The sequence below is a fragment of the Malus sylvestris genome, chromosome 17, assembly GCF_916048215.2.
Source record: "Malus sylvestris chromosome 17, drMalSylv7.2, whole genome shotgun sequence".
NCBI classification, from domain to species: Eukaryota; Viridiplantae; Streptophyta; class Magnoliopsida; order Rosales; family Rosaceae; genus Malus; species Malus sylvestris.
The window spans coordinates 13,588,276-13,615,341 of NC_062276.1; the positions used below are offsets into that span (position 1 = coordinate 13,588,276).

The following is a 27,066-nucleotide window of genomic DNA, read 5'->3' on the forward strand; positions in this document are numbered from 1 at the left end:
TGCTTCTTCATTTGGATAAATATTTTCAGCTCTAACTACTTCTTTTCCTTTTCTCCTAAAAAGTTCCATTTTCTATTATTAAAAGGATTTAGCTTAGGTCTTCTAATATTATTATTTGCACTTAAAGTTGAATTTTCTAATTTATCTAACAAAGATGGTGGAAGTAATGAGTATGCGTTATCTAAAACTTTGTTTATTTATGCTATTTGTTCTTCAACTTGATCTAATTTTTCAGCCAAACTTAAAAGTAATTGAATAATTAAATTATTTTGCCTAATGAGAATATTACTACTGACTACTTGTGTTGAAAATTATGTTAAACCTACTGGTTCTTTATCTAGCTTACTAATTTCTTTCAAAGCTTGGATACATTTTCTACTAGTTCTAGAATTAGTCATTAAACTAATAATTTATCTATTTTATTATGCAGTTTATGTACTTGTTTACTCATTTCCTTCTGCACTAATTGATTTTTTTGAACTTCTAATTTTAGCTGCTCAACTATTTCTAATGATCTAAGTTCTACTTGCTTCGGCTTACTATTTATGAGGTCAACAAGCTCTTTTATCTCTCTTTTGCTAGGAAACCTTTGAATATTTACTGAGATGTAATATAGTCTATATTTTGTCTAATTGTTTTTATGGAATTTTTCTGAAAATGCTCTAACAACTGGTTTAACAAATGATTATGCTTATTATTTTCTAATTTCATATTTTCTGCTTGACTAATAATAAGATCTACAATACTATTAGTTTGTGGATTTTCTTTACTATGCAAAATATGATTATGCTTTCTCAATGGAAAATAACAAACTAAACTATTTTGGTCTAAGGTTATTTTTTGTTTTTGTATTTCACTAATTTCTAAATTAAGATAATGTATCATAAACTACAGTCTACCTTTCTATAGAGTTACGACTAACTGGTTTCTAAGAAACTCTCTTTCTTCTCTCAAGGTTTCTAAAACTTGATCTGTTGCTCTTTTTGCTTCTAAAACTTTATGTTGTACTTCTGTGTTATTATATTTACGAATAAATGAAGGATGTTCAAGATAACTAAGATAAAACTTCTGCTTCTTCAAGATCCTGCTAATTCTTTTGAATATATATGCTAATCTTCTCTTTAAGCTAATTATAGTTGGGTGTCTGGGATAATAAATACCTAGTGGTTATGGTTGACAAGGTCTACAAGGATAATAATATTTGTTGTTTATACAAAATAAACAAGTGTGATATTAGTTGTGTTCATGACTTCCGTCCTCAAGGTACTTCACTTTTATAATTATACTATTAAAATGCTAAACTTGGCCCTGATACCAGATTGGTGAAGCAGGCCCGGTTAAATAGTTGGATGACCATTATAACAACTAGACATAAAACCTTGCACATGAAACTCGACATGTTTCAGCATGCCGGCCACTAATAGTACAAGTATAAGGCCTTAACGGCTGAACTTAGAGGTACGAAGAACTCAGAGGTACCCTGGTTAATGTCCAATTATTTGTATGGCAAGCATTCAACTATAACAGAGTGCTCGAACAAAGTATGATCGTCAGTTTAGCAGGTTAATAATATAACTATAATAGTGTTTCCCTGTTTTGGACTAGAAGTCTTAATTAAACAAACACACTAAAGAAAGAAAGAAAACTTACTTAAGACTTGGATATTGCTTGAATATGTACACTTTAACTTTTCTTAATATATAGAATGTTTACAAAGAAATGTTTACAAAGGATGCTAGGAAGGTTTTGGATGCTTGAGTGTATGAGAATTGAAAGATGGTGTGCCTTTGCTGTGTTGTTCCGTATCTTCTGCATGGGAGAAAAAGCTCCCTTATATACAAAACCTAATTCCTAAACAACAAAATAACTTTTCATTTATTTACAACTTTTTAGATAGTGACAGCACACTGTTTCTGAAAACTGTCAGCACTGTTTCTATAAGCTGGCTGTCTTTTCTTTGCTTGAATGAAGGTCATGTGAATCCATGTTGTCTTGGCTCCTGCAGTGTTTACCACCTTACCTTTTGCATTCAAATGTTTTCTGAAAGTGTCAGTCCTTCTTTTTCTTCTTTTGGATGTATTCTTTGGTGAAGACCACGTGAACTCTACTAACTCTATTGCATGCTTGGCCAATTTTGTACAAATGTTTAAAGGGTAACCTCGGTACTTTTGAAAACTTTTGTCCTTATGATCAAAAGGAAGCTTTTAAGGGGTTTTTGGTTAGTTTTCCACATTTTCAACGTGTGTGCCTTTCTAAGGTTAAATCCTAAATGTGCCCCCGTCTTTTGATTGGCTAATAAAATTAGCATTTGTAGTTCTACTCCAAATTCCAATTTGTGGCACAAATTTAGCACCCCAATCTTGGTACGACACGTGTCTCAATCCCTTGTCATTATAGACGTGGGATTTGGCTTCACATCTTTTGTCAGGGAACATTACAAATACTCTAGAAAAATAAAAAACACACATTATTTTTAATTTTTCACATAATTTTTATTTGATTATGTTTGTTGATTTCGCTTGATTTATGCAATCTGATAGTTAAAGATTTAGAAATAAAAAAGGTGTGCGAGAAGACAAAAATGGTGTAAAAAACACTTCCCATCTTTTAAGTTGGGATTTTTCATTTTACCTTATCAGTTTTTCATTTTTATTAGTCAATTGAAACCATTTATGTTACCCTTTAAAGATAAACTCTTCAAAATTTAATCACATCAAAATTCATTTGACTGTTGAATGAACGTCGTACTTTGCCTGTTTATTGGATAATCGTTACATAACTAAATAATTTTGTATGAGCCAAAGAAATTGAACATGGGCTAAGGTTTGCAATTAATCTTCAGGTAAGAGATATAATAAGCACTGATAAAGTGGGAACAGTCCAAGTTCACCGCTTTTAGAATAAAATACATGGCAGTTGTAGAACAGAGAAATGAAATTCCAGAGCCCATGTATATTTATACTTCATAAGTGTAGTTTTTGCATCAAACATAATTCCATGTATAATTTATATTTGGGTAATGCTAGAAAAATTAAATTTGCAAACTAAATGATGTGTCACCAATAAGAATGAGGACGTTTATCAACGCTTAAATAATAAATCAATCATCAACTTCCATAACCTTTAAGGTGCGTTTGTTGCACCAGTCTACCTCGGACTGGACTAACTTCATAGACTAAGCTGGACTGGCTTAGGATAGACTAAGGTGGACTGACGTAGTGAAGTATTTGGTGTAATGTCAGACTAAGAAACAGGATAGTATAAGAAAAATGCCTTTATTTTGAATAATTTCTTTTGTATGGCTTAAGTTTGAATTTCTGGCTCTGTCACTAGTCCAAAAACTGAGTGCACTACAAGAAAAATGCCTTTTTGCGACAGTTTTTTTGCCTTAGATTACACTGCCGTTGCAAATAAAAGGAAATTTGTGCGGCATTTGTTAGCGTGAAAATATTTGCGACACTGCTATAAGTAATGTCATAAATAGTGTTGCAAATAGTTACATATGTTATCTTAAACAAATTGTTTGTGACGGCCCCCACAACGGAGAGAGTTTGAGCGCGAACAAATTGGGCGCTCAATGTTTTAGATGAAATAAAGCGCACTCCTTTTTTCTTTTTACCAACACAGCCTCCATTCTCTCCCACAACCGTTTCCTTTTCCCTCACTTTCGACTCTACTTGGGGCAATCAGAGACTCAATCGAAATTTCTAGAGTTATATCGGAGATTCCGGAGCACAATCGGAGTTCTTGTAAGCCACTACAACCATCTCCATCTTCTCTCTTTTCTGATTCTATAAGTCTTGCTAAGTGATTTCTAGGGTTTCTGTCGAGTGAATGTATTGTTGTTAATATGTTTACATGAATTGATTATATACTTGAGGGGTTAAAGAAATCCCCTGCTTTCAAGTTGATTGTCGAGTGAATCCTCTGCTTTCAAATTTATTTTCTAATTGGATATGTATATCATATTTGCTACCCAAGAAATCACCTGTGATTGGACCCTCCATCACGAACCAATAGTTGCTTGCCGTCTCTTGCCATGATTTTCTCTTGTAGATGCGTGTGGGAATGAGTTTCATGTTCTCAGTTAGAGAGAGAGAGAGAAAGAGAGAGAGAGAATATATATATTGTTTGTCGCTCTCTTTCTCTGCAGATACACCCCAACAAATCAACCAACTACTCCTGCAAAACCTCTCTCTTTCAGCAGAAGCTGGTTAATTACCCATTCCTAGCTAATTTTTAAGTGAGTTTATCCAATTTTTAAGTGATAATTGATGGCAGACCAAGAGTAGGTTTAGAGCCTGGAGATGGCTCAAATAGGGATATTTGCTTTCTGCAATTTATTTTAAATTAGTAGTATTTGACTTTGAATTACTACATATTGTAATTTCATTGAACTCCCAGTAGTTCTAGACTCTTACATAATATCTCCACGGTCATTGCCGCCAAGACCAATGGCAACTCAGTCAAACCACCAGCTCCACCACCGCCCTACCGACTACCAAACATGTGAGCTCATTTAAGATAGTAGACCAGCTTGCTTCCCTTCCCTCCAATCCAAACTTATCCACAAACCATAGTATTCTTTTAAATTGATGGCAGACCAAGAGTAGGTATAGCTTGAAAACTTGGTTTGGATTGTCAACCTTTTTGGGTTACCTTCATGACTGAAGATTAATAGATTGTTTCTTTTGTAGTTCATATATTTTGGATTAACTATAGAGATCAAATCAAGGGTGCTTAATTCTTAGCTTGGTGCGTTTTCTATCCACCTTTTAAATAAAAATTTGATTAATTTTACATACTTTCTTTGTATGCTTTTCTACATCTTGTTGTTTTTCTTGTTAAAAATAACTACCCTTTTTTAATGGATAATATAAGGTATTGTTTCTTTATTTTTTGGATGACATTAGGTATGGACAAGAGTTGGATAGATTTAAATGACAGGTCGTTTGATCAATTTAAACATGGGCTTGAACATTTTTTGGAGTTTGCATTTGATAACAACAAGGGTCATACAAGGATTTATTGTCCTTACAAAAAATGTTACGATCGGTACTTTGTTACAAGGGAAGTAGTAAGAGCTCATATAATAGTTGATGGGTTTATGCCAAATTATAGAAATTGGATTCATCATGGAGAAACAAACCAACCATTATATTCAGAACAAGGTATTAGGAATAATACTCCATCAGCCTTTGTTGATGATATGTTTGGAATGGTACAAGAGGCATTTGGCCATTCAAATGTGGAACCTAATATGGAGAATGATTAGTCAACAGAAAATGAACACAGTGAGGGGTCAAATGATGAAACTAGAAAGTACTTTAAATTGCTACAAGATGCAGAATGTCCTTTGTATCCAGGGTGTGAAAAGTTTACTAAATTGTCATTCATTGTTCGGCTATTACACATAAAGGTACTTGGTGGATGGACATACAATTCAATGACAATCTTGTTAAATTTTTTGAAAGAAGTTTTTCCCAATATAGACGTACCAGATTCTTATAATGATGCTCAAAAGATTACACAGGACCTGGGCTTCACATAGGAGACATGGGATGCATGTCCTAATCATTGTATGTTGTTTAAAAATAAGGATGAGAAGCTTGAATCATGTGACATCTGCCACACATCCAGATACAAGAAATTTGAAGGCCAAACTAACAATGGTGTGAGTAGGGATAGAAAAATATTAGCTCAACAAGTAAGATATTTTCCATTGAAGCCAAGATTGCAAAGACTTTTTATGTCTTCCAAAACTGCTTCACTTATGAAATGGCATGCCAAGAAGCGTATTAATGATGGTGTGCCAAGGCACCTTGCTTATACACTTCCATAGAAAGCTTTTGATGCTTAGTATCCAGATTTTGCTAATGGAATTCATAATGTCAGACTTGGTCTAGCATCAGATGGTTTTAGCCCATTTAGAACAATGTTCAAACCTCGCAGTACATGGCCTGTTATTCTAATGCCATATAATTTGCCACCTTGGATGTGCATGAAGCAACCATTCTATATCTTGTTTGTTCTGATAGATGGCCCGCACGGACCTGGTAATAAGATTGATGTATATTTACAACCATTGATTGACAAGTTAAAGGAATTATGGCAAGGTGTACTTATGATGCCTCGACGAATCAAATGTTTAAACTACATGCTACATTACTTTAGACTATCAATCCTGCATATGGGAACTTATCAGGGTGGAGCACTAGAGGTGAAAAAACATGTCCTTGTTGCAATACGAACACTCGATCTCGTTGGTTAACTTATGGAAGAAAGTATTGTTACACATGTCACCGTTGATTTTTACCTACAAGTCATAAATTAAAAAGAGATAAAGTGTCTTTTGATGGCACACGAGAATGGGGACGTGCTTCACAAAAAATTTCAAGTATTGATGTGAAAAGACAGTTGCGAGGAGTACTTACAGAGTATAAGAAAGAAGACTTTAGAAAGAGGAAAAGAGCTGAAGATGGGAGTAATAATGGTCAATCATTTTCGAAGAAAAAAAATCATATTTTTTGAGTTACTGTATTGGGAGCATAATTTGATTCGTCACAATCTCGATGTCATGCACATTGAGAAGAATTGTTGTGAAAATATCCTTTGGACAATATTGGGTGTTGCTAAAAAAACCAAGGACAATTTAAAGGCTCGACGTAACTTAGAAGAAATGGGCATTAGGAAACCATTGCACCCTCAGGAACGAGGTTCTAATAAGGCATACTTAGCTCCTGCTTATTTTACTATTACTAAAGACAATAAAGATGTGTTCTTAAAAGTCTTTATGCAAGTAAAGGTTCCAGATGGTTATGCTTCTAATATTTCTCGGCATGTACACATGAAGGAGCGGAGTATTTGGGGTCTTAAGAGTCATGATCATAATATATTAATGCAACAATTACTTCCTATAGCAGCACACAGAGCCTTGACTAAGAATGTTGTTGAAGCATTGATTGAGTTCACTAATTTCTTCAGACAACTTTGCTCGAAAGTGAACGTGTAGTCTAAATAGGAACATATTCAAGAGCGAATTGTGCATACACTTTGCCATTTTGAGAAGATTTTTCCAATGTCTTTCTTTGACGTAATGAAATATATGCTTATCCATCTAGCTGAGGAAGCATTGGTTGCTGGGGCTGTCCAATTTAGATAGATGTATCCTATAGAGAGGTTAGTAAAGTTGTAGTTGTAATTTTTATTATATTAACTATTTTCATTAGATTATATTTTAATTATATTACACACAGGTACTTATTAACACTTAAGTGTTATGTGCGTAATCGTGCGCATCCTGAGGCTTCAATTGCCAATGGTCGCTTAATGGAAGAATGCATGACTTTTTACACCCGATATTTGAATGAAGTAGAAACAAAGCTTACTCGTCCAACTCGTAATGATGATGGTGGTAGTGACTATGGTCGTCCTCTTAACAAAGGAGTGAAAATACGTCTAAATGAAGTTACATGGACATAAGTACATAGGCACATGCTAGTCAACACAGATGCTATTACACCATTTTGAAAGTAAGTGAAAGCACAATTATATTTATTACTTTGAATGCTTCTTAATTCACTTCTTTCTGAACAAATCTCATATTATATAAGTTGATACACAGGGGCTAACTAATAATGAAGTATTTTCTAAAGACATCATTAGTTTGGCTAATGGTCCTGACCAATTTGCACGAAGATATAAAGGTTATGTCATTACTGGCTCCAAATTTCGTACCAAAGAAAGCGAAAAAAATGTAGAACCACTCAAAATTCTGGTGTTGTATTGAAAGCAGACATTATGAGCTATGTTACTGTTAAGGACAAAAGGCCTTGCTTAGGTGATGTCACCTATTATGGAGTGTTGAAAGATGTGGTTGAAATCCGATATACCAATGCCTTGAAATTTGTTTTGTTCAAGTGTGATTGGGTTGATGCAGTTGGTGGAATGAAAGAAGATGAGTTTAGATTCACATTAGTGAATTTTAATCATCTATTATACAAAGATAATGTTGTAGGGGACGAGCCTTTCATTTTAGCACGAGATGCAAAGCAAGTTTGTTATATATAGGATCCAATTGATTCAGATTGGCATGTTGTTGTTAATATGACTGTAAGAGATCTATTCGGTATGCGTTCAAAGGATTCTTCCCACACCCCCAACAATTATGCCTCAAGTAGAGCTCTATGCACCCCAACAATTGGATGAAACTGTATTTATGAATGATGAAGATGTTGGTTAGGTCAGGGAAGGAGTGGATGGAGCAACCGTAGACATAAATGTTGAAGAAGTTGATGATCCTCCTGAAAATGAGATGAAAGAATGCAGGGCCGGCCCTGAGGGTAGCCCGAGTAGGCGGCCACCTAGGGCCCCCAAATTTTTTAATTTTATTTTTTATATAGGGAAGTGTTATTAACACTCCAAAAATCTCATCCTACACTCTTCACAAGTGTATTTTTCTTTCCAAATATAGAAAGTTTGAAATGTAGAATGAGAATTTTAGAGTGCCAATCATAACTTTCTATATATATATATATATATATATATATATAATTTTGTAGTTTGAGTAAAATATCTAAATATGAAATTATAAAAAAAAAATGGAACTAGCCGTGTGTTTTGGGTGGGGAGGGGGGCCCAAAATATATCTTTTTAAATATGTGTGTATATATATAATATATATAAATATATTTTTAGAGTTTGAATTTAATAAAATATTTAAATATAAAATTATATAGTTGTCTTGAAAGTTGAAACTTGGCTGCAAAATGTCTTGGTTGGGGTGAAACGGAAACTTCAGCAACATTTCACCTTTTTTTTTGGGAATTTAACGCACAGAGCAAACTGAGCATTGAGCAAGTTTGCGATGGACCCATTTGCAATGCTTATGAGATCTTGAAGGTGCTTCCGTGGCGTTCAGAGACTAATAAAAGTGATGGTAAGTTGGGTTTTTTTCACTGGATTTTGTAGCTTCCAATTGGGTGTTTGTTGTAATTAACTGGGTGTTCTAATCACTGGCAATTTTTTTTTTACAATGGAAGTGATTTTGGAGGTGAAAAATGAGTTGTTGAAGAGTAACCAAGAGAGTGAAGTTTGGGAAGGGTGGTCTGGAATCCATTGCTGGTTATGCTGTCATTACTGTATTGTAAGTTATTTGTTTTCATCTTCTTATAAGTTCTGCAAATGGCTTTCATGGAATCATGAGAATATGGCAGTTGGTGATTTTATAAATTGTTATCCAACTCTAGCCATGGAATACTAACATTTGGAATATTTATTAATGAAAGAGATTGGTCTAAAAATTGCGAACAGCTTGTATTGCTTCGGTAAAATCATTTGAGGTCACGGTGTGATGTATAGGAAAGGCCTCCATATGTTACCTACTACCGTTAGTTACTGCCATTGTATAATCCCTAAATCTATATGAAAGTGTCATTTTCTTTCATGGATCAATTGTGGCGTACCTGTGTCAGACATGCTTAGGAAGATAACGTCCCGAATATTGTGCTGATACTAAATTTACAAGGACATTCACACATTTCCAATTTGTATACTTGCATGAAAACATACCATGTGAAATTCTAAAATATCTACTAAAATAGAAGTTGAAAAATTGTAGTTATTTTCGATTCTAGGGTTTATGATTTGTTTATTTTAATGTGTATTTTTTATGCGAAATCAAAGAATTTGCTTGTCAAGTGTCTATATTGCAATTATAAAATTCGAACTTGTGGATGCACTTAATAAAGTGGTTAAATCCCTTCAAGAAGATACATGGATTATGGGTGCACTTAACAAGGTTGGTTACTTTTACTTCCTAACTAGTTTTGGTTCAAGATAATTCAAAGTTTTGATGTTGAATTTTACCATATTTTTTATGCGCCTCATTTTGTGTTGTGTCATTTTTATCAAACTGTTGTGTTGGGTAGTGGGTAAAATTTGAATTTTAGTTTGTTTCTTTGTCAATTTGTTGTTTACAAAATATTGAGTTGATTGTTGATTGTGGGGTTGTGATTTCCTAATTGAAAAAGAGTTGGTTATCATGCCTCCTATTAGAAATAGTAAGCCTACTAACAGAAATAGAAAGTATCTCTATGGGTCTCAAAAAAGAAGAAACAAGGAAAAGGAAGAAGCATTAATAAAGTCTCAGGCTGGATCTCTTAGTAAGTTTTTCAAGAAACAAGATGATATTTCAGTGAATGAGGAATAAGGGAATCATGACAGTAATGGGGAGAAAGATGATTTCACAATTGAGATTGATAACGAAGAGCAAGATGAGCAATATGAGCCTCTATCTGACGATGGTAGTAAAGAGCAAGAAGATGAACCTCTGATTGAGACTGACATTGAAGAACATGATCAAACTAATGAGAATGGTAAGGATATTGAAATTGTCTTTCCTTTGAATATTGATGATCCAGGGAATTGGGATAAGATTGATCAAAATCTTAGGGACATGTTAGTGAAAAAAGGTCCTAAAAGAATTGATGATGTTGCATTTCCGAAAGATAATTCAGGTAGGCATTTTTCTTTTGTACATTACATTAGAAAATTGCCTAATGGGGAGACGCAAGATAGGAAATGGCTAGTGTACTCATGTTCTTTATAGTATTTTGTTTTTGTTGCAAGTTATTCAAGCAAATTGGAATCAAGACTTACCTGGATAATGAGGGTTTGAAAGATTGGAAGAATATTGGTCACAGGCTTACAACTCATGAAACTAGCAAGGAACACATTCACTACATGAGTAAATGGATTGAATTGGAAAGAAGATTGCAAAAATGTAAAACAATTGATGAAAGTGTGCAACAACAAATCAGCAAAGAGAAAGAGCATTGGAGACAAGTGTTATGGAGGCAATGAGAAGATTGTATGTGAAAAGACTTGCAAAAGTTACTTTGGCATTTCGTGGAGACAATGAGAAGCTGTATGAAGAGAATAATGGAATTTTTTTAAATGTGATTGAAATGATTGCTGAATTTGATCCTACAATGCAAGAGCACATTCGGCTTATTGATACACATAAGACTTATTACCATTATCTTGGTCACAAGATTCAAAATGAATTGACACAACTGTTGGCAAGTAAGGTCAAAAGTGAAATCATAGCAAGAATTCGAGAAGCAAAGTCTTTTTCAGTGATACTTGATTGCACTCCGGATGCTAGTCACGAAGATCAAATGTCTCTTATAATAAGCTGTGTGGATGTTACAAAAACTCCAATAAAGGTTGAAGAATTCTTTTTAGAATTTCTGAATGTACATGACTCAATAGGGTGTGCACTGTTTGATGTGCTTTTCGGTGCATTGAGCAATCTTAAACTTGATGTTGATGACATAAGGGGACAAGGTTATGACAACGGTTCAAATATGAAAGGCAAAAATAAATGCGTGAAAAGCAGAGTACTTGAAATAAATCCTAGAGCATTCTACACTCCATGTGGCTGTCATAGCCTTAATCTTGCACTTTGTGATATGGTCAATTGTTGTCCTAAAACTATGTCTTTTTTTGGAGTGGTACAATGTATATATACATTATTCTCATCCTCAACAAAGTGATGGAAAGTTTTTACAGATCATGTGCAAGGAAGTCACACTCTCAAACCGTTGTCACAAACTTGTTGGGAAAGTCATATTGAAAGTGTTAAACCCATAAGAGAAAGCGCTCAACAGATAAGAGATGCTTTGATTCACTTGGCAAATACTAGTGAAGATCCTAAGTCAAAGAGTGAAGCCGAATCCCTAGCAATCCATGAGTTGGAGAATTTTGAGTTCTTGTTAGGTAGGGTTATTTGGCATGAATTGTTGTTTGCTATTAATACTATTAGCAAAACTCTTCAAAAAGAAGATATGCATATTGATGTTGCTATTGATCAATTGAAAGGGTTTATATCTGTTCTTGATCAGTATAGAGAAACTGGATTTGAAGAGGCAATGAATGAAGCTAAGAAAATAGCAAGTGAGATGGAGATTGAGCCTGTTTTTCGTGAGAAATGCATCATTCGAAGAAAGAAACAGTTTGATGAGAGTGCTAGTGAAGTGGCAACACAATCAGCAATTGAAGCTTTTAGAGTTGATTACTTCATTTATATAGTTGATTAAGCTCGTACTTCACTTCATATCAGGTTTGAACAATGTCATAAATATGAAGAAACTTTTGGGCTTTTGTTTACTTTGAAGAAGTTAAAAGATGTAGACAATGATAGCTTGAAGAGTTTTTGTATCAATCTTAAAGAATTTCTGAAACATGGTGAGCATTCTGATATTGATGGAAAATACTTATTTATAGAGCTAAAAATCTTAAGAGAAACTTTGCCGAAGGAAATAAATCGAGCAATGGAAGTGCTAAAATATATAAGACAAAAGGATGGTTGTTTCCCAAATGCATGGGTTGCTTATCGTATTTTGTTAACCATACCAGTTACAGTTGCCTCTGCAGAAAGAAGTTTCTCAAAATTAAAGTTGATCAAATTGTATCTTCGATCAACTATGTCACAAGAAAGATTGAATGGGTTAGCTATTTTGTCAATTGAAAAAGAATTGGTTGAAAAGTTAGATTATGTAAACTTAATTAATACATTTGCGTCTAAAAACGCGAGACGTATAATATTTAAGTAATGTTTGCATATATTTCTTCTTTGGATATAAGTTCTAATGATTTTTGATGTAGAAACGAACTTTTTCATGTATTTAGCGAAATCTTTTCTTATACATATAAATGTACAATGAGTTGGGTATCAAAGAACTTTAGGGCCCCCACTCGAAGGCTCGCCTAGGGCCCCCAATTTCTCAGGGCCGGCCCTGAAAGAATGATTGGCCATATAGTGTATTAGTAGATCATATTGGAAATTCTTGTTATCGTGTGACATTATTTTGTAAATTCTGATTCTATTAGTTACTTTATTACTTCTAATTGACTATATGTTTTCTATCACTATAATTATGATTATGTTTATCAATGCATGTATATATGTTAGATTAATAATCGTGCACAGGGAGTAACATTTAATAAGGTACTTGGTAGGTACTCGGTTACATATTATGAATTATTTACATCAATCTTTTATGATGGTTCATCATGTGTATATACTAATTTTTTAGTGCGACAGAAAATGGCACCAAAGAGGGGAAGAGGCAAATCAATGGAGGAATTGATTCCCCCATCTCCAATGAGAGCTAAAAAGGGTAGGCCACAAGCACGACCATCTCAACAACGTGGACAAAGTTCGAATTAGCTTCAGTTATCTAGGTCATCTCAACATACCACATTGAATCAAACTCAACAGCAGCCACCGATTACAAGGCGTACACAGTCTCAATTAGAGACACAACTACAATAAAATCCATATGCGTCTAGTCATGAGGGTGAGCCTTTGGTGACTCCATTAGACCAAACAGGTTTGCAATGCTAAAGGACCATTAATTTTTCTAGTTTTTTATTCTATCATTCAAATTATATGTTGCTTATAATGAATAATTTATAGGTGAAAATCAGTCTGAAGGTATTAGGAAAGGTCGGGGTGCTACTCTTTCTATCTCATAGTGGGGAACTAGAACAAAAGTTCATATTGATTTTGATTCTAAATGGAAGCCAATCAAAGAAAATGCAACTAGGTTTAGTGGACAACTTGGAATTATAGCAAGAAATGGTCAAAAGATTCCTCTAACATATGTTTCATGGACTGAAATGCATGATCATGTATTAGATGATATTTGGAAAGAAGTCACAGTAAACAACATGCATTTACAAAATTTACTAATTTTACTCAGATGCATAAGTCTTCATTTCATTAATAATTATCATCTAATAATTGCAGGATACCATAGATATCCCTGATGCATATAAACATCATTGCTTGAAGGTTATTGGCAATAAATGGAGGGATGGGAAGTGTCGGGTTAAGCAAAGATAGTATGACGCATACTGGACCGATGAACAACGTTTATCCTTCACTCCTCCTCAAGTCACTACAAATCAATGGAAGACACTAGCAAAGTATTGGGGCCTCCCTAATGTAAAGGTAAATTAGGAAAAATTACATTTTAAGTTTATAATAGTGATGAATTATGGTTGCTTTAAACATGTGTAGGAATATTCCGAGGCAAATAAGGCTAATCATGCACATGGAAGTGCTCCTTATTGGATTGGTCGTACTTCGTTTGCTCAATTGAAACATGAGGTCAGAACACTAGTTTTGCATTTGCAATGAGTAATAAGTTCATTGAGAGTTGTTGATATTATGCAAAAACTGGAGCTGGGTCACTGGAAAATTGTCACATTTTATTTTCTAATAATTTTTTGATCAATTTGCGGCTTAAAATTCATAACTTTTTAGTTCTTTTACACCTTGAATGCACCTTTTTAACAATAACAATGGCACTGTCATACAATCATTCAACCTTAATTTTATGTGACCCATGTGGCTTCTGATGTGATTAATTGGGAGTGTTTGATGGCTAAGTATTGCTTAATTTTCATAAATCAGTTCGAAAGCCTTACGAATTTGTTGCCCGGATCTCTGGGATTTGCTTAGGGTCGGTCTTGTGGCTGTTTGTGTATGAGTTTTATGCTCATAAGACTTTATTTAAAATGTGGAACAAATAGTTACAGATAAACTAGAAATTCACACTGATGAACCACCGTGCATAAAATTCAGATGGTTTCGGAAACCCGTTCCTTCTTAAAGTTGCTTCCAAACAAATCAAACTCTATGGTTTATAGTCATTGCTTCTCAAAACCGCTTCCGTGTAAACCAAACTCTATGTTATGTTTTAGGTGCATATGTTATTAACGTTTCCTCGATGAATTGTTATTTTGTCTTTGTAAGATTCTTAGAGAACTTAGTAACCTCATCTCAATGAACTGGTGATTTCAAACATATGGTTTCATTTGCTCAATGGAAAGTTTTTATTTTCTCCATTTAACGGTTTTCATTACTAACTCGATTAAACATTGTGTGCTCTTAAGATGAGAGAGAAGGGAGAGAAAACGGATCGGTTGAGCATGTTTATAAAAACAAGAACAAAGAAAACAAAGAATGATGACATAGACCTTTTCGATGAGGAAAGTGGCGGCATTATTGTAAGTATCAGTTATTTATTTATTTTTCAAAGTAAAAACTTTGCATATTCACATCCTTTTGATTAGTTGGGTTGTGCATTATTTTTATCTTTTGGTCATTTGAACTGGTTGGATCATGTTTTGTAGAATCAATTTAATCAATGCTTGGGAGAAAGGGAAGAGCATGAGCAAGATGAGGATTATCGAGAGGAGGTGTTTACTAGAGTTATGGGACCTGATGCACATGGACGTGTTCGCATGTATGGAACAGGTATAACTCCATCTCATGTGTTTGGTCAAAGTTCACGATCTTCCAATGTTAATGAGGACACCATACAAGAAGAGGTAGAAAGACAATATAAGACTAAGATAGATGATCTTAAGGCTAAGCATGAATATGAAATTGAAGATCTCAGATCCAAGTATAGTGAAGTCAGTTTGAAACACCATCACATGATGACTCATATTGGTTTCCATGTTAACACATCACCAAGCAGAAGTGGACAAGTATATAAATTCGAATGTGATTTTGTTCTCTTTTCAATTTATTAGAATAAATTAGTGTGAAAATTTGAGCAATTTTGATTTCTATTTGTCATTTTGGTGTTAAATATAGGCTCTAAATACATCAAGCCATCTACAAGAAACATATGAGAGTAATGAACAGCAACCTCAGTTAGACCCAGAAGCATAGAAACAATTGCTTTCATAAAAGGTTTGTAAAGAAAACATTATACTAAAGATTAAACTTTTAATTGACACATGTTATTGATGGTAATTCTTATTTTTCAGGTTTGCATGGAGATTGTGATGAAGAGTCTTGATCATAATTAAACTCTTGAACTATGTTGGAGCATATTTGAAAGAAAAAAAATATGTTCATAACTTTTGGGATGAGATTATTTATATTTGACTCTAGTAGGATTGTGTATTGGGATATGTTGATGATGTACTTTCAATGTTATTCGGAATTCTAAAAGCACAGTTCTTTGATTCATATATCATTTTACTTTTGAACTTAGAATGATTGTGAATAAGATTATAAATTGCAACCCAATCTTTCACTGAACAAATATGATTTCCAACTTTGTATTTACAACAAAAAAACTGCAAGGATAAAAGCATTTACGACGTGTCAAACATGTTCCAAATATTTTGTTTAATTCCACAATCAAATCAGTTGCAACGCTAACTATTGTGTCGTAAAGCTGTCGTAAATAAACACAAGTGTCGCAATAAGTTGTGAAAACTTTTGCGACATGGGTTTGTTGCAACACTATCACAAGCGTCGCATGATTGTCGTTAAAACGCATAAACGACGCTTTCATGACTTTACACGACGAGTTTTTAGCATCGTATTTAACAAGTTTTTTTTGTAGTGGTGTATGGCATTCAAGATTCCCCAAATTTAACACAACAGCAACTCTGGTCTCAAAGAATTTAGGAATGCTAATGAGTCTCATTTCCATGAAAGCCAACAATAGTTCCTGTTACATACATAGGAGGTGAAAGCACATGTCCAGAAAACTTAACTCTTCCACTTTCATCTTCCAAAATTAGAATCAAATGGTCATCTGGGTGCACAAAATTATGAAGCTTAACAAGTGGTGTCACAGTTCATCTTCCAATCAAAATTCTGCAACACAAGAACCCCAACCTCAGCATAGCATACCATTTCCTATCTACATTACCAATAGGCAAGACTCTGCATGCATGGTACAACAACAACAACAACACAGCATTTTCTCATTAAATGGGGTCGGCTATATGAATTCTAAAATGCCATTCCGCCTAGTTCTGTGACTCTACATGCATGGTACCAGTAAAAAATGGGACCGCTAATTCAACATCCAAATTTGTTTTGTCATTTTCTAATTCACCCTAAAAATAAAAAACAATTCCTAGCCACATTCATCATCTCACCGATTGCTTGCCATGGTTGTTGTCTTTTCCAAGTGACCAGCTCATGGATCATTCTAGTTTCAGAAGAATTAATCACACCCCCTCCAAATCTCAAAATCCTCCACAACTCTCTCTCCCTCAACAAAACAATGGTGGAAATCAATATCCCAATTGAAACGAACGCGGCGAGGGCAAGATCTTCCTCGAAGGTTCTCAGCACAGTCGAAGCTCTCTACAGCTGCAATTTGGTTTTTGTTTTGCAGCTGCTGTGGCTGATGATCAACTTGGCCATCTCCAAATCGAGGAGCCGAAGATGACGAGGACGTGACAGGAGTGGTCAGTCGGAGATGAAGGATGCGAGAGAGAGGACGAGGACGCGAGAGATGTGGTCTTAGCAATCTCATGGTTTGCGAGAGGACTCGCTAAGACGGTTTAGCGAAGTGGAAGTCAAAGCAAGTGAAAGCTAAGCCCATTAAAACTAGTCCCTTCTAATAACAAACACGGGATTTCACTAGCTTTTAATCCAATTTAGTTTAGTGAGACTTAACGAAGGCAAACAAACGCTCCCTTAGTATCTAAAGTTTTGTCTACAAATTTAATCTTTTTAGTATTACCTTTTATATTTTTGCTTTTCATTTTTCAATTGTGTTCCGTTAATGGACAAAAAGACATAAATCACATGTATGTATTGCAAATCACATATGTACTTGGGAACATTGAACTGTTTTATATGGTTTTCAAACTCGTAGTATTGCGCACATACTATCGCTAGTATCTAAAATGACTCGAGGGGAAACAAGAAAGGATATGATTTTTAATCATCCAAAAATAGATCTAGATATATACAGAGCCAGCCATTAATAATTAGATTGCGCTGATAAACACCCCACTGAAATGCAAAGACAATCCGTACCATGAATCAACTTACCATTCATGTTTCAAGCACTTTCAAGCACATAAGTTGATCATATACAATCCTTACATAGTTAGATTGCGAAAACAACATCGCCATAAGAGCAACTTCACCTCTAAAAAATGAGCTGGCCCAAAGTCTATTTAATCCACCAAAATGAATAGTAATAGACTCCAATGAACAATAATTGGCTAAGTGCATCTCCATCCCTAAAAAATGAGCTGAGTAAGAGTCTAGTCAATTTGTATTAATCTGGATCGTTGGATTTCAAAAAAAATGAAATCCAACAGCCCAAAAGTGAACATGTGGCCCACGGTAAGATTCTGACATTTTTTTTTTGTTAATGCTGGAACGCACGCCCACACGTGCATGTATCCCACTCACTAGCGGCAATAAAAAAAAAGGGAAATTCACATGTATGACGTCAATTTGGCATCATATAGACCGGTCTCTTGCTCAATTCATTATGTGCTAGGCTCAAAGCTAGCCTCCACTTTGGGCCAGCCTATTGGGTGGGGTGGAGTGGGGTTTTAGGGGAGCTGGCCTTAAAAATAGACTTTGAGCTAGCACATTTGTTAGGGATGGAAGTGATCTAAGAAGTACTCGAAGATACATCTTTTTAAACCTAGTAAATTATCAAGTGCTTTCTCTAATCTTGCGCATAAATTATACAAGAAGTCTCCCTCTTCAAACTTATGGGAGAGTCCACTTGTGCAAGGTGCCCAGTGTTACTTGCTCCAGGGGAGCTCTCTCTACATCTGTTGGAATAATCAGCTTGTATCAACTTGTCCCAAATGTAACGACGGACATAATCTACGACGAAAAGCATGGCAACATTAACCAATCAGTATGTACCCACAAATAATAAACACCGGTAAGGAATGAGAGATTTTTCATTGTGTCAGGTACATAGGATAATACACTATGTGTCACCATATAAATATTAGGATATGTACTTTAAAAAGTTAATAACTTAAAAAATAAAATTTCTCACCACTTATATTAAAACACGTGGAGTACTACATGTGTTTCAGTCACAATAAAAAATTTCGTAGGAAGAAACAAAAGCAAAAGCACAATTTTCATTGCCCGTGTATACTAAAAATTGGAAGAGGATGCTCTCTGGATCCACTTTGTGAGGATCTGTAGGGATCTTAGAGATCCCCACATCCTAGTCTTTCATCGTATATCATGCAGTCATTTTTTGTCAGATACTATTTGTGTTTAATTTTAAATAAAAAAATCAAATAATTTATGATCGCACGATATACTATGAATGACTAACAATGGATTCGGATGGATCCAATTCCCTAAAAACTAATAAACATCCGTTAAGTGTCAGTATATACTCGCACTTCATTTCCTAAGGCAGTCGACTTCATTCTAGTAAACTGACAAAACATCAAATTTTGGCCCAGTGAGATCAAGACTAATCACGCGTAACGTTGCAACTTATCCAATGAAGGAGCACTTATGAGGTCTCCTAAGACTATGAGATAGTCAAGAACTTCCCTTGAGTTCTACTAAGCTTCGGGTAGTAGTTTTTTACTTGTATTTTATAACCCTTAATGTTTCATCTAATCGGATATAGCCCCCTGCATGCTTGCCATCACCGGTCTCAGAAACTGCAGCCCTGCATTCTAAAAGAGAAGCCAATGCGTTAGTTTTTGGACTCCCAGAAAACGAACATTAGGTTTATGCACAATTGACAGTACGAAAAACCATTCACATGAGACATAGGCCTTCATTTTGCAGCACAGCTAACACACGGGTTACAAGTCCGTTTGTGCGAGGCCACTGCGCGAGACGTCTTTTTCCGTTTTTTCTCTCGCTTCATCTTCTTCTCCATTGATACCATCTCTCGTCCTCACCATCTCTCTCTAGATTGGGATCATCTGGTCGTCGGACTTTTGTGGTGGATCTCTCACGACTTCGCGTAGAAGATTTTGTTGGATCGTTGGGAGCAGCGGCTGGGTGGGTCTTCGGTGGTTAGCGAGTCGTTGCGAGTTGTGAGCAGCGATTGGGTGGGTTGTCGTCGGGATGTTGCTATTGCAGAGTCGCAGGTGGGTGCGTGGTCGTGGGATGTCGGGTGGTAGCGGGTGAGTGGGTCGTCGGAATTTAAGTGTAGAGGAGAGAGTGAGAAGTCGGGAGAGAGAATTCCTTTGGGTGTACTGTACAAGCCTAATTAGCTTTTCAATCCCAACATACCACCTCTACACCAAAGCTAGTCCAGTCCTATTGGCTTAGTGAGTACCAAGCAACGGACACCAATCCAAGTCTCATCCAATTCAAGTGTTAGAGACAATTCTGTAAATGTCCACCATAGCACAAATGCAATACCAATTCAGTTTTCTTACAGAAGAAGATATTTGGGATTCTATAGTGTCGTGTTGCGATTTTAATTCCAAAAGTTAAAACCCGAAGATAAATTAGTAAAAAATTAAAACCCGAAGACAAATTAGTAAAAAGACATGACAATGACATGTTTTAAAAGGAATTACAAGCAACTTCATTACGTCCCCCTTATATCCTCCAAACCATGCAGGGAGCTGCAATGTGGATGATGCCAGTGGTGGAACTCGGCAACCTGCAACTTGGTGGGGAGCTATGCATGCAGGAGCTATAACTCTATCAAATGGCAGCTCAACATTCAACAAGAAGGGGACGTATAGGACCGTACGTAGGAGAGCCATGCATGCAGGGATCAATATAAAATTGTTAGACTTGCTAACCCTAAATCAATTCATAATCTTGCCGCTAATATCAGTACGCAGGAGCCACCCCCACCCCACCCCATCTTAAATTTTAGGTAAACGGGCCATGGGCCCACTCCAACAACACTGATACTGTCCCCACTTAGCCACCTGCTCAATCCGTCAAGTGTGAGATTTTAATACAAAATGCCTCGGTTTTAGTTAGAGTGGGGTAATGCTATTTAAAAGGCTTGTTCTTAAGCCTTTTGGCCGATGTGGGACAAATGAATTATAACACTCCCCCGCACATGTAACCCCATTTTATGGGTCACACGTGAAGTTCCACACATTGGCAACCATGTTGTGTTAGTTAGAGTGGGGTAATTCTATTTAAATGGCTTGTTCTCAAGCCTTTTGACAGATGTGGGACAGATGAATTCTAACACTCCCCCGCACGTGAGACCCTATTTTATGGATCACACGTGAAGTTCCACACATCGGCAACCGCGTGGAGCCAAGCCGGGGCTCACCTGTTCGCACGGGGCCAATGGGGACCCACTCATTCACGTGGCATCTCTTGGCCTACGTGGAGCTAAGTCGGGGCTCACCCATTCGCGAGGGGTCAAAGGGGACCCACCCGTTCACAAGGTAGTACGGGCTCGTCCCCTGACTATGATACCATCTTAAATTTCAGGTAGAGGGGCCATGGGCCTACTCCAACAACACTGATACTGTCCCCACTTGGCCACCTGCTCAATCTGTCATGTGTGGGGTTTTAATACAAAAGATCTCGGTATTAGTTAGAGTGGAGTAATTCTATTTATGAGGCTTGTTCTCAAGCCGATGTGGGACAGAAGAATTCTAACACCCAGAAGCAAAATCCAAGTATGCAGGGAGTCATAGCTGGTCGTGCATGCATGTGAATGAATATTGGTCTAAGACACGTATATAGAACGAGGGGCAGAAATATTTGGGCTTTCAGTTTCAAAAATGTTAGCATCTGTTTTTTACCGTAGTGATACTTTTTTCTAATAATAATAACAAAAATAAGAGAATGATCTCTAATAAACACTACTCTTTTTAGAGTAATGTTAGGAAGACTAAATTTTGAAAACTAAATGACATGTAAGTTGATGATTAGTTTATTACTTAAGCGTTGATAGACGTGCTTATTTCTATTAGTGACACATAATTTAGTCTCCAAATTTTGTCTCCCTAACATTACTCCTCTTTTTATATTGCCGTCGTTCTTTCCATGCATTGGTATTTGGTAATATCAGGTCAAGGAGGGCATAGTCGGAATAATCGACCGTGTCACGGAAGGAAAGGTCAGAGAATAGAGTTGAAGAATCTGAGGGGTAATGCTAGGTAGACCAAAATTTTAAATTAAATTTGCAACCAAATGATGTGTCACCGATAAAAAATAAGCATATTAATCAACATTTAAATAAGAATTCAATCATTAACAAAAATTTTGATTAACATTACTACAGAAATGCTTTATCTCTATCAAACGGAAGAATATCTGACTTGTAATTATGGGTGTTTCTCTAATTAAAATTGAGAGTCTACCTCATTTGGAGCATCTCTATCATACGAAGGAAAATCTGACTTGTAATTAGGAGTGTTTCTCTAATTGCAACTGAGAGTCTCCCTCATCCAAATAAGATCAAAATATAAGAGGATCATTGTTTTATAACGTTGGTCGAACATACAGTGATCAGATAACATAATTAAAAAGAATCTCTGTCCGACAGGCAAAACTTGCCACCACCTAATCCCCTAATTAACTCATTCAAGTGAATAAGCAAAGTTAGGAATTAATATCAACAAGAAAAATTCACTTAATAGTTGTTATCAATCCTCTATATGTATATGGGTGTGTATTTATTAAAAGGAAAAAAAGAATAAAAAGCAAAGAAAAGAAACACATTACATAAATTGCGCCTGCCCGCCCCTTTCCGACTGCTCGTCGATACTGCTCTCTCCCTCTGGCACTCTCGTTGCAGAGTCCAGACTACACAAGGTAACTTGCACAATGAGACCAGATTTTTTTCTTGTTCAACTTTCACATATTTAGTTTCTATTCTCAAATGGCATTGGCACATTCCCCCCAAAAACAAATGCAAGTGGGTTTTGACTCTTAGACTTTTTTATGGATTCAAATTTTTGGTGTTTTCTTCTCCCCAATCGAAACCCTCATTTTTTAATTCTTCTTTTCTTGTCAATCCCACGAACAAAGTTCCTACTTTGCATGAACATATAACACCATTTGCGTTGCCAAATCCGGTTTTTATTATTATTTTTTATTTGGTTCATTGTGTGATGCTTCAGTTTCCATGTTATCCAGGTGATTTGATTTGTGAGCGACCATGCTTCTTTCCAGATTCTCTGGGGTTAGAGCTCAAATGACCAAGCAACTGGAGGTCGCTAAAGGTTTAATTCCAGCCCCTTATTAATTTGTTGAGAAATTTTATTTAAATTCATATTATTTCTCATTATGTACACTCAACTTATTGTCCACACCCATATTGTATTTAATTTATCTATTAATATATTTTTAAACTGTCGTTTATTACCTAAATTACCCCCACAATCTAAATCCATTATGTTAATGTATCCTTACATCTAATTAAAAAAAAACTAAAATTTAACCATGGCCAAATGGGTTTGTTTGTTTAACTATTTAATTCCAAAAAGGGCAGGGAACTTCATTTGAATCTGAAACAAAGGAAGTTTGAATAATATATGAAACAGAAAACATAAAAACCAAAGATCAAATCCCCTCTTCATTTGAAGAAGAACAGATAAATGGGTTTGGAGTGTGCAGATCAAATTAAATGTATCAACTCACACAAATCCCCCATCCCACAAGCAGCATATAGTGGTTTTCAAGTGTCACAATTAACTTGCTGTTTAAGTGGATTTTCTTATGATTCCGAATTAATTTGCTTAAGTTGATGTTCTCTGACTCTTAACTTTCAGGTCTTTTCCATACTGCTCATCCAGACCCATACAAAGTCATCAAGCCAGGTGAGCCATTTAACTTGGCCGCTCTTGGTTATGACACCCCAGTTCGAACCCAAGGCAAGCTGAGTAAGTCACTTCTTTTAATTTTCACAGTTTTTCTTTAATTAAATCTATTGTTTCACATTACATGATACGGAGAGTAGAGGTTGGGGTGGGGCATGGGCCAAGCCGGGCCCAAAACCGGAGATCGGACCGGATCCGTTTGAAAATGAAACAAATTTTAATCAGTATAGCAGAACAAATTTTGATCAGTAACAAGAGTAAGCAGTACAAATCTAGAGCAGCAATAGTTTTGAGCTGGTAGTAGAAAGTCAATAGATTGAATATAACTTTTTGTACTGCATCTTCAATCTAATGTATTCCTAGGTGGTGCTACACCCAATATATAGAAGAAGGCATCCAAATTCCCAAGTCCAAACATCAAAATAACATACAAATTAAGTAATCACATCCCAACTGTAAACATCAAAATACCAAGTTTGAATCTGCAGCATCATTCTGCAATCCTCAATGAATCTGCAAGAAAAAGAAATAAACCATATTATTTTCATCTCACTTGTTTCCAAGGCATCATTGAATGAATCATAGTGCATTGATTTGGCAAATCGAGAAACATTCATACATTCATACAGTCGTGCAGATTGCTTTGTAAGGCTAATTCGAGTATCACACATTTCATACATTCATACCGATTATCAATATTTAGCAGCAGTAAAAAGCCATCAATATTTAGCAGCAGTATGTGAGATAACCATGTTAGTGCAACAAGCAGCCTTGAGGATTTCTAAACAGTTTAGCAAACAAATCCAAGAGTCTATAAAATACTATTAAAACCACAAATGGACTGAATTAGTTAAGATCCAAGTCTAACATAGGTCCACACCTCTCTTCCTAACACAATCTACGAATGATACCAAATCTCACGTGATAAAGAAACAAGAAGAACAGAACTCATATAAATTTTCACAAGTAGTTCATCTAAATGATAAATCATACCAATAACCTGAAGAAGGAGTCTTGATGGAGTCTTTTCAGATTGACAAGGGGTTACTGATTCTTTACAACCTATAAAGTCAAATAAACACAAAGAACTGGCTATTTCCACATCCAAAAGAAAAACACTAACTGGTGAAAAACAATATTGAAAAATTAATACTAACAAACATTTATAAATTTTTCATTCAATCATCTAGATTAGATTTGAGAGAAGCAAACCAAGGAAACTTAATAGGGCGTAGTGGCGTACTTGTTTGCTTTTGTAATTCCTACAAAATTTAGAATCAAGAAATTAAAAGGCAACTTAATTTCAGTTGCTAATTGCCTCATACATATGTTCTCTCACATTCATACATTCATACAGATTGCAGGCAACTTAAATTCAGTTGCTCATGCAACTTAATTTCAGTTGCTCATGCAACTTAATTTCGTTGACCAGATTCTTGGTCAGCCTGTGAACAAATCAATTAGGAACATGAGAATTCAGATTGAATTGCTAAATTAATCAGAGAAAACATAAAATATATAAAAACAAATCATCCACCCATCCATCCATCCATCATATATTCCAATTCCATAGCCTCTGAGGCTTTCCATGAACACCGATTATTATTGTTACATACTTCTTCTAACAAATTAAAAGGAAACAAAACAATAAGTTTCAGAGATCCAGAGAATCATCAGATTAACATACCAGATAGTGTTGCAGGGTACTATCTACTGCTTCACCATACCATCAGCATAAAGCTTCTCCAGAGCAAACCCAATCTACAAAATCCACAACATTATTAGGTGAAGACTCAAGACCAAAATCCCAAAATCTAGAATACCCTAAATCCTAAATCCCTGAATTGAAAACCTTACTCTCAAAACATCTAGTCATACAATGAAATAATATAGGAGGAAAATATTGACGCACTCTGTTATTTGTCACAGATTCTTGTGGACCGATGGCTGCAGTGAGCTGCGTTGCATCATTGCACCAGATTCGGACAGGAGAGAAGGTCATACTTTCTCCTCAGGATGTGATTAATCACGTGCCTGGGGATGAAAATGGCTATTACATTCCAAATATCTACAGGTTTATCAAGGTTGCGGGTGTGGGACTGGAGGTTGACATCCCATATGGCGCTCCTCGTTCTCCTACGGTAAGTAGTAGGAAATGGTTTCCTTTAAACGTTTTCAAAAAGAATTAAACACTGAATAACAAATGGTTTCATTTTTTTATTTTTGTAGCAAATTGGACATAGGGTGTATATTCATGGGCAGCGAGTGGTGAAGGGTGCAAAAGATATTTTGGAAGTGCTTGAGCGCCATCCGGTGGTATGCATTGTATCTGGCGAAGAGTCCCTGAGTAAATATGCAGGGGTGTGTGACATACTATTTTGTTCTTATGTTTTATGTTTTCTGACCTTTATTTTTACACATTCTTCCTCTTACCTTTAAAATATAAAAATTGCTATATGGATGTGATGGCTCTCCTTTCTCTCGTGCGAAGTTTAAGCTGCATTAGAACCTGAAAAACTAGAAATAGCAGTAATACAAAATATAAGGTGTCCAACTGAGCCTGAGATGATGATTTAGCAACCTTTTTCTAGTTCAAACACTAACTGGATCTAGGAGAGTCTAGTTTTTTTTTTTTTTTTCAATTCAGCACTGAAATCTTCTTGTCCTGAAAGCAGATGTTTCAGAGATGGAGATTTGGGTTGATTTTCCAATAACAAAAACACAGAAATCAATTAATTGAAATAAATTTCAGATAACCCCAACCCTAGAAACCAAAGATTGACAATATTTCATGACATGAATCATACCTCAATTTCATTGATATGCAGGCATTCTAGTGATTGATCTACTTGTCTCGCTGCTTCTTCCACTGATTCATCTACTTGTCTTGCTGCTTCTTCCACTGATTCATCTACTTGCCTTGCTGCTTCCTCCATTGATTGCTTCTTCCCTGTGGTTTGATCGCAGGGTATATACAGAAGGGTATCGGGCAAAACTCGCGGAGTACACTATATGCTGCTAGTGGGGTGGGGGGTTTGTGAAGAGGGAGAGTACTGGATCGTGAAGAACTCGTGGGGACATTCGCATACTTAAGGAAGACGCAGATGAACATGGGGTGGCGGGGATTAACCAGATTGTGTACTTCCCAGTCATCTTCAGACTTCACACAGGGAAGGCTTGCAGATTGACCACCATGATACGATATGCACTTGGCTACTTCACTTGACTTAGACTCGCTCACACTCACTCTAATTGTCAAACCAACGTACAAAAACAGTAGGCTTTTTTGTTTTTTTTTTGTTTTTTCCAACAAATAGTCTCAGGCATATTTTGAAAGGAAAACTAATGAAAAGGGTTTGAAAACTTTGAGTTTTAATGATAAGGACAAAATAAAGGGTAAAGTGAATAGTACCAGGATTGACTTTTTAGTGTAAAAATATGGTTTTTCGTTAAAGTGAACAGTAG

At 35.7% G+C, this 27,066-nt stretch overlaps 2 long non-coding RNA genes across 2 annotated transcripts; one reads left to right on the plus strand and one right to left on the minus strand.

Moving 5' to 3' along the window:
• The first annotated feature begins 3,542 nt into the window (after positions 1-3,542).
• LOC126610698 (uncharacterized) lies at positions 3,543-9,678 on the plus strand. The gene is made up of 3 exons (XR_007618609.1): positions 3,543-3,749; positions 8,839-8,938; positions 9,042-9,678. It is a non-coding gene; the product is annotated as an uncharacterized LOC126610698 (long non-coding RNA).
• A 14,138-nt stretch (positions 9,679-23,816) lies between these two features.
• On the minus strand, positions 23,817-27,048 carry LOC126610696 (uncharacterized). The gene is made up of 3 exons (XR_007618607.1): positions 26,409-27,048; positions 25,289-25,362; positions 23,817-24,114 (listed from the first exon to the last, which is right to left on the minus strand). It is a non-coding gene; the product is annotated as an uncharacterized LOC126610696 (long non-coding RNA).
• Between the last annotated feature and the right edge of the window lie 18 nt (positions 27,049-27,066).